The following is a 9,376-nucleotide window of genomic DNA, read 5'->3' as shown; positions in this document are numbered from 1 at the left end:
TGCATAGAAGAGAAATGAGCCAAGGGAAGAGACAATTCCTTTGAGATGTGACTAAAGGATCAAGATTAAAAGTAATAGAACACTTGGGTACTTTCACAGTCAAGCCAGCTCTCTCATTAACTTCTGATATAAATTTTGAAATAAATTCTGAAAAAATTACATTATTGCTTAATGTAATTCAGCCCTGGGTTTACTTCTTATGCCCAAATAGGAAGCCTGTCTTTACCGATGAGTGGCATATAAACAACGTTTAACTTCCTGACTGGGTTTAGGGAGACTGAAGAAACGCTTCAGGCTGCTCTAATTTGCTAGTAGTATAAATTCCTACTACTAGTCTGCTTATAATAACTGTCTTTATACCTGGCAGGCATGTTGTTGGTCTTTTACATTGTTTTCCCTTTGAAATCTTAGTTTAAAAAAAAAAAAACCTCATGATTTCGCTTCCCTTCCTCCCTAATTCCCTTGCATCCAGATGAGATTAGGCATGTTCAGGATGGTATAGCCCTAGACTTCCCTTGCATCCAAAAAAAAGAAAGGAAAAGAAAAAAGCAAGAGAGATGACTCCTGAGCCTCTCTCACTCAACCTTCAACTTCTAGACAGGATGTAAATACCATGGTGAATATCTCACTAGACTAATTAGCTTCACTAGCTCCTTTAAAAAAGGCTGTCTTCAGAGTGCGTGGGTGGTGCAGTTGGTTGGGTGACCAACTCTTGATTGTGGTCATGGTCTCCGGATCTTGAGATCAAGCCCCAGGTCAGCATTTGCACTGAGCTCAGTGTTTGCACTGAGCTCAGTCTGCTTAAGACTGTCTCTCCTTCTGTCCCCTCCCTCTATGCACATGCATGCATGCTTGCTTCTTCTCTGTCTCAAATAAATAAATAAATCTTAAAAAGAAAAAATAAAAAGCTATCTTCATGTTAACTTACCATTCATATCAGTGAGGGACTCAGCAGGAAATATTAGGCCCACTTGGTTAGGCTTCTGAATAGAATTTAATAAAGAGACTATGGGTAGAGTTAAGGAAACCACCAAAGGATGTTGAGATACCAGGGCCCAGCTGAAGCAGAAACGGAAGGATCAAGGGAAGCAAACGATATTCTAATTGAACCCAGTGAGAACTGAAGCTATGGACGGGGTTCTCTAGACCAGAACAATAGTCATGGAGGGATGCAGGTGGTATAAGGGAAACTCTGACCATTCTCTCACCTGGCTTCCCTTTGGCCAAAATCAATTAAAAGACAAAAGGCAAGGGAGCCAGATAATATCATCTGCAGGGGTCAGCCCCTCCAGAGATATGGAGGCTAGAGAGGAAGAGATGGGGCAGGGAAGAAATGGAGACTAAATAATGCCTATGCCTTACAGATTATTAAATTAATCCTGGTAATGTGTTTGATAATGCCTGCCCTATAATTAGTCCCATCTTGTACAGTGGTAATACTCTCTGCCTAAAGAGACAATCCTTGTTTCTCTTGATAATTTTATATGTTAAAGAAAGTAATAGGGTCTTTTCAACAAATAATGTTGAGGAAATTAGATGTCCATATGCAAAAGAATGAAGTTGGATCTTGCCTTAAACTGTATATAGAAGTTAACTCAAAATGGGTCAAAACATAAACATAAGAGATAAAGCTATAAAACTGTCAGAAGAAAACAGGAGAAAAGCTTCCAGACTATGACAGTCACTTCTCAAATGTGGAAAGGCATAGAGAACAATAGTACAAATAGATAAACTGGACTAAGTAAAAATTTAAAACTTCTGTTCATCAAACAACACAATCAATGGAGTGAAAACACAACCCATAGAATGAGTGAAATATTTGCAGGTCATATGTCTGATAAAAGATTAGTATTCAGAATATATAAAGAACTTCTACAACTCAATAACAAAACCCAAACAACCTGATTTTAAAATGGGCAAAGGACTCACAGATATTTCCCCAAAGAAGATCTACAAATGGCCAATAAACACTCAGAAAGATGCTCAACATCACTAACCATTAGAGAAATGCGAACCCAAACCACAAGGAGATACAACTTTATACCCACTGGGATGACGATCATCCAAAAACAAAGCAAAACAAACAAACAAAAACCAGGAAGTACCAAGTGTTAGCAAGGATGTGGAGAAATTGGAGCCCTTATGCACTGTTAGTAGGAATGTAAAATGATGCAGCTGCTATGGAAGACAGTATGGCAGTTCATTAAAAATTTAAAAATAGGATTAGCATCTGATCCAGTAATGCCACTTCTAGGCATATACACAAAAGAAGTGAAAGCAGGGTCTCTACACATCCATTTCATTGCAGCATTATTCATAACAGCCAAAAGATGGAAGCAACCCCAGTGTCCACTGACAGATAAATGGATAAGCAGAATGTGGTATAGACATATCGTGGAATATTATTCAGACTTAAGAAGAAAAATTTTACATGTGCTACAACATGGATAAACCTTGAGGATGTTATGCTAAATAAAATAAGCCAGTCACCAAGAATTCTATGATTCTACTTCCATGAAGTACATGGACTAGTCAAAGTCATAGAGACAGAAGACAGAATGGTGATCTCCAGGGGCTGGGGTGAAGGGCAAATGGGGAGTTATTGCCTGATGGGTATAGAGTCAGTTTTGCACAATGAAAAGAATTCTGGGGATGGATGGTGGTGACCCTTGCACAGCAGTGTAAATATACTTAATATCATTGAACTGTATGTACACTTTTAAGTGGTTATGATGGTGAATTGTGCGTGTATTTTGCCACAATTTTTAAAGGCTGTAGTATGAAGAACAACTCAGAGCCGAAATAGTCAAAAATCAAGTTTCTCCAACATGATTTTTATGCAAAGGAATTTTATAAAAGCCGTAAATCAATTCCTGACTGAATTCCCAATCAAGACGGACTCTTTAGTAACTTGATTTGGTCAGGAACAAAAATCAAAATGAGACAGAGTAAGAGCTGCTTGAGGGGACCTCAATAATTAATGACCTTTGAAAAATACCCTGAGCCTCTATTTATTTCTCATGAAAATACTAGTATATTCAGAGCTGTTGGTATCTGCAAGACTCTTTACAAAGCAGATAAATAATTCAAACACAGATTTGCTCACCTGGGTGTCTAAGGGCAGTGAGAGGCCCAAGGGCAGGACCTGGTCTTATTCTTCTGATGGTTATTGATTTTTGTTTTCCAGATATGTATGTTGCCCATAACCTATGACTCCAAAAAGCCATGCGACATGACTCCAGGTATGATTTCTCTATCATCCTCTTCCCACTTTTTTTTTTTTAAAGATTTTATTTATTTACTTGAGAGAGAATGAGTGAGAGAGAGCACAAGAGAGGAGAAGGTCAGAGGGAAAAGCAGACTCCCCAAGGAGCTGGGAACCCGATGCGGGACTCTATCCTGGAAGTCCAGGATCATGACCTGAGCCTAAGGCAGTCGCTCAACCAACTGAGCCACCCAGGCGCCCCTCTTCCCACTTTTGAATGTTTCATAGAATTCTAGCGCTACCTCTTGTCTACTTGTATTTCTCATGTAAGTATGGGTCTTTCCATTTTTTAATCATCCCTGTTATTCTTATTATTCCTATATACACCCTAGACTTTTTTTTTTTTTAATTAATTTATTTGACAGAGAGAAAGAGCACAGGCAGGCAAAGAGGCAGTCAGAGGGGGATGGGAAGCAGGCTCCCCACCGAGCAGAGAGCCCGATGCAGGGCTCCATCCCAGGACCCCTGAGATCATAACCTGAGCCGAAGGGAGAGGTTTAACCCACTGAGCCACCCAGGCGCCTCCACGCTTGACTTTTTGATACTTTTCATGGCTTGCATCCTCCAGACCTAAGGAACGCAAGAGTGCTCCCCCAGGTGGTGGGGCACGAAATGGAGGATGGTGGTCAGAGCATCCACCAGGGTCTGATGGGGCCACTGGAACACTGATGGGAAAAGGTATGAGATTTGTTCTTCCCCTTTGACAGATCCCAAAGGACTTTTGTTTCTGTCCCTTATTTAGAAACCACTCACAAACGTTAGCTCCTGTACTGGCTAATTTTACGCATCAACCAGACCCAGTCACGAGGTGCCCAAACATTTGGTCAGACATTGTTCTGGGTGCATCTGTGACAATGCTTCTGAGTGAGATTAACATTTGAGTCAGTAGACTGAGTAAACCAAACTGCCCACCCTAATATGGGAGGCCTCCTGCAATCAAAACAGAAGACCCTGGGTGCCCAGCTGGCTCATTTAGTTAAGCGACTGCTGTCAGCTCAGATCATGATCCCAGAGTCCTGGGATCGAGTCCTGACAGGCTCCCGGATCAGCAAGGGGCCTGCTTCTCCCTTTACCCTCCGCCTCCCCCCGCTTGTGATCTCTCTCTCTCTCTGTCTCTCAAAATAAATAAAATCTTTTTAAAAAAAATTGAAGATCTGAATAGAACAAAAAGGCCAAGTAAGAGGGAACTCTGCTGGTCCGACTGCTAAGCTGAGACATCTGTCTTCCTCTGCTCTTGGCCCAGAACTTAGGCCGTGGCCTCTCTCAGGTCTCCAGCTTGCCAGCTTCAGATCTAGCCTCCAAAATCATACACACACACACACACACACACACACACACACACGTGAGGAAGAAAAGAAAGAAGCAAGAAAAGAAAAAAAGGGCAAAAAAAGAAAAAAGAAGAAGAAAAATCACTTGAGTCAAAGTCGGAAGATAAAGATTCTAACATCAGTGTGTCACTAGCCAGTGAGATGAGACCATAGGCAATCCAGATACTGTATATATAAATTCACTTTTGCTGCCTTTCAGGCCATCCCAAGATCTTAGTGGCTTAAAACAACCATTTATTTAGTTCATCTTTCTTTAGGTTAACTGAACGGTTCTTCTGGTCTGGTTTTTGCTGGGTTCCTCAGAAATCTTGAGTCAGTCAGCAGGATGGCTGGTGTTGGATGAGCTGGGCTGGCTTCGTTGACGTGCCTGGTAATGGGAGGCAGTGACCTAAAGCCCCAGGGAGCTAGACCCGTGTCTGTCATCATCCTGCTGGCTGGTCCTGGCTTCTTTGCAGGGTGATTACCATCTTCCTAGGAGCAGCAAGAGGGAACAGTCCAGGGGCGCCTGGGCGGCTCAGTCGGTCAAGTGTCTGCCTTGGCTCAGGTCATAATCCCAGTGTCCTGGAATGGAGCCGTACATCATCAATCTCCTTGCTCAGTGGGGAGCCTGCTTCTCCCTCTGCCAGTGGCTCCCCTTGCTTGTGTGCTCTCTCTCGCTCTCTCTCTCTCTCAGGAAGGAACGAACAAATGGAAAGAGGGAAGGAAGGGAGGGAAGAAGGAAAAGAAAGAAGGGAGAGGGAGAAAGAAAGGAGGGAAAGACAGAAAAAAGGGAAAAAAGAAAGGGAAAGAAAAAGAGAAGAGAGAGAAAGAAAGAAAAAAGAGAGAGGAAGGAAGGAAGGGAGGGAGGCAGGCAGGTAGGTGGGCAGACCGGCCCAATGGCCAAGCATTTTCCGGTCTCTGCTGTTGTCACAGTTGCAACTGTTCTGTGAGCCAAAGCAAGTCTCACTCAGAGTGGAGAAGTAGGCTCCACCCCTTAGTGGGAGGGGCTGAAGTCACACGGCAAGGGGTGTGCGGACAGGGACAGGAGAAGCCCTGGTTGTATTTGCCATCTACCACCCTGAAGCCCCGAGTTTCGAGTTTCCTATTCCTCTGAGTGAACTCTCCCTGGAACCTGGAGAGGCAGGCATTAGGACAGGCTTGGATTAGATCCCAGGTCTAATCTAAAGGAGTCCTGTGAAATCCTTTGAGTTTGGGAATTCTAGTTTGTGTCAGAATTCTGATTTCTGGCGGCTTCAGAGACCCGGCCCTCCTTGCTGGGACGGGCGTCCTCCTAAGTTAATTCCCCTCACTCACTCAGGAGGACTGAGGCAGCAGCTGCATTCGGTATAATCACCACAAGGCTGTGCTTCTGAACCGCCAGTACATGTTGATAAAGCATTTTTCACAAAGCTTATGTACCAGGTGCATTAGCAAGGAAGGGAGGGACCCTCCGTGGAGAAAGGGAACTGAGGAAGTCTGGCCACAAGGTGTGGATGGGAATTGTGTCCACTGCCTAAAAGACGTGCTGTGTCAGGGACCAGTGGAGCCCCTATTCCTCCCACGGGAAAGCAGCATCTGTGTGTAAGGGACTGGGCGTAAAACCAAGAATTGTATGGCTCCTGCCTTCTCCGCGTGGCTTTCAGAATCGCCTACGAGGCCCATCTCTTCTCTTTTTCTTTACTGTCATCCCCTAGATTCTAAGATATTTTGACACGACGGAATTTCACCTGCTCCTTCAGGCACGTCCCTCTTCTTTGAGGAAGTCGGCATCCTCCCTTCTTCCGGACTTCCTGTGAGCAGTTTTTATTTCTAGACCCGTTACTTCTCAGAGCCTCTTCCTAAAACATGTCCGGGCCAGCCTCCTTGCCTTGATTTATGCCGCTTCCCATCGCTTGACTCCCCGCTCTTCTCCTCCTCCGGCGTGTCTCCTTCCTCCTTGAAGGCCTTGTTCACCTCTTACCTCATCCACCAAGCTTCTGAACACCCCATCTGGGGACAGATTTATCTCACCCGACAGCTCCCGTGGACTGGACTGCTTCCCCTGCTTGGAGGAGTGAGCCCTCTGCCCGGAGCGGTCTGCACCTGCTCCCTCCCCGAGGGCCTGAACTACCTCCAGATCTGTCAGGTGGGACTTACCTTCTCTTATGTACTTTCATTTTTGTTTTTTCAAGATTTTATTTATTGGGCGCTTGGGTGGCTCTGTCATTAGGCATCTGCCTTCAGCTCAGGTCATGATCCCAGGGTCCTGGGATCGAGCCCCACTTTGGGCTCCTTGCTGGGCAGGAAGCCTGCTTCTCCCTCTCCCACAACCCCTGCTTGTGTTCTGTCTCTCGCTGTGTCTCTCTCTGTCAAAAGGATACATAAATCTTAAAAAAAAAATAAAAAATAAAATAAGATTTATTTATTTGAGAGACAGGGAGAGAGGACAGGCAAGGGGAGAGGCAGAGGGAGAGGGAGAAGGAGACTCCTGGCTGAGCTGGGAGCCCTATATGGGGCTTGATCCCAGGACCTGGAGATCATGACCTGAGCTGAAGGCAAATGCTTACTCATCTGAGCTACCCAGGTGCCCTCTTGTGTACATTTTTTTTTTTAAGATTTTTATTTATTTGACAGAGAGAGCACACAAGCAGGGGAGCTGCAGATAGAGGGAGGGGGAGAAGACGACTCCCCACTGAGCAGGGACCCGACAAGGGGCTGGATCCCAGGACCCTGGGATCACAACCTGAGCTGAAGGCAGACGCTTAACTGACTGAGACATCCAGGCGCGCCCTTCCTGTGTACTTTTTTTTTTTTTTTTTCTGTGTACTTTTAAAAAAATTTTTATTTATTTGACAGAGATCACAAGTAGGCAGAGAGGCAGGCAGAGGGGGAGGGGGAATCAGGCTCCCTGCTGAGCAGAGAGCCCAATGCAGGGCTCCATCCCAGGACCCTGAGATCATGACCTGAGCCAAAGGCAGAAGTTTAACCCACTGAGCCACCCAGGTGCCCCCCTCATTTTAAAATCTCTGTATCTTGCTGCTCAACTATAATGCAAATTTCTTGACTAAAGAGATCAAGAGTTTACCTTTTTCTTTTTTTTTTAAAGATTTTATTTATTTGTTAGAGAACACAAGCAGTGGGAGGTAGCAGGCAGAGGGAGAAGCAGGCTCCTGCTGAGCCATGACCCTGATGTGGGACTTGATCCCAGGACCCTGGGATCATGACCTGAGCCAAAGGCAGATGCTTAACCGACTGAGCCTCCCAGGCACCCCGATTTAGAACACATAGTATGTGGCTCAGTCAAGTCCTGCCAGGACTTTATCAGGTTCTATCAGCCTGATTAATTACTCCTACCATAATCTGGATGCAATTGATTTCTATAAAGATAACAAATGAAGTTCCTCGTTTGTTGTATTGTCTTTCCCCAACCTGTTTGATAATAATCGTGAGGCTCCAAGTGTCTGTCTGTCTTAACATTTCGAAGGATCCTTCCATACCATGTTGTGTCAAGGCCCTAGGTCATGGTCTCATGGCTCCTATATTTTCCCTCATTAGCCGTTATGGCAGTTGAAATTAAGTGATTATTGTATAATTATTTGCTTAATGTCCACAATCCCACTAGGCTGTTATTAGATAATGAACTTTCTTATGAAAAATGACCTCATCTTCATAGAAAGGGATAACAAAGTAAACGAGGTATGACATTAATGCATTGAATTATCTCAACTTTAAGGGTCTCCCCTATTTTAGTCAATTTTGGCTGCTGTAACAGAGTATCGTGAACTGGGTGATTTATAGACAACAGAAATTTACTTCTCCCAGTTCTGGAGGCTGGAAGTCCAAGATCTTGGTGCCAGGTTCAGGTTCTGGGGAAGAACTTCCAGCTTGTAAACTGCCACCTTCCCCTTGTATCCTCACAGGGCAAAAAGAGGGAGCTATCTATCTGGCCTCGGATAATCCCATTCATGAGAATTCCATCCTTATGACCTAATCACTTCCGAGAGGCCCCACCTCCTTACCCCATCACACTGGGGATTAGATTTCAGCACAGGGACTTGGCGGGAGGGGGACAGAAAAATTCAGTCCCTAACAACCTTCATAAACTTTCACAAAAGTGGTTGAACAGAAGTACAGTGTTTTGTTCTGTTTTTGTTTTGTTTTGTTTTTTGTTTTTTAATTTACTTGAGTAATCTTTATCCCGAACATGGGGCTTAAACTCACAGCCCTGAGATCAGTAGTGGCACGCTCTTCCAACTGAGCTAGCCAAGTGCCCCACGAAGTAGTGTTTGAGGAAGGATGTGGGCTGGGAAACCAAGCTTTCTCTATTTGAATCCTTGCTTTGCCACTGTGTGATAAAGTAGGTTGAGTGGGTTATAATCTCCCTATGCTTAGCTCATCTATAATAGAGGGATAATTTTAATTTCTACTTTGTAGGGTTCTAATAGGGATAAAATGAATTAATATATGTAAACCACTTATAAGGGATTTTGGCACATAGTAAATACCCATTAAACATTATTAGTAATGGTTATGTTTTCATTGTTACTCTCATATCACTGGTGCCTTTAATGGCCTATCTGTTCTCCCATTTCATGATACTCTGTAAAATTTTAAATATTCCATTAAAAAAATACCACAAGTTCAAGGTGCTGCCATTTCAACATACCTGAGAAGTATTGTCCCACCTGTTTTTCCTTGCACAAAATTGGGGCATAGGTACATGAAGGGAATGGAGCCAAACATTCCTTGCTTTGCCCAAGGTCCACACTCCAGGGAAGGTACTCTCCCCAAATACAGGAAATAGAGGGTTGGTCCCTGCCTTTTC

This window comes from Enhydra lutris, unplaced genomic scaffold, assembly GCF_002288905.1.
Source record: "Enhydra lutris kenyoni isolate GAN:26980312 unplaced genomic scaffold, ASM228890v2 scaffoldscaffold27, whole genome shotgun sequence".
Taxonomy (NCBI): domain Eukaryota; kingdom Metazoa; phylum Chordata; class Mammalia; order Carnivora; family Mustelidae; genus Enhydra; species Enhydra lutris.
This window is presented reverse-complemented; position numbering follows the sequence as displayed.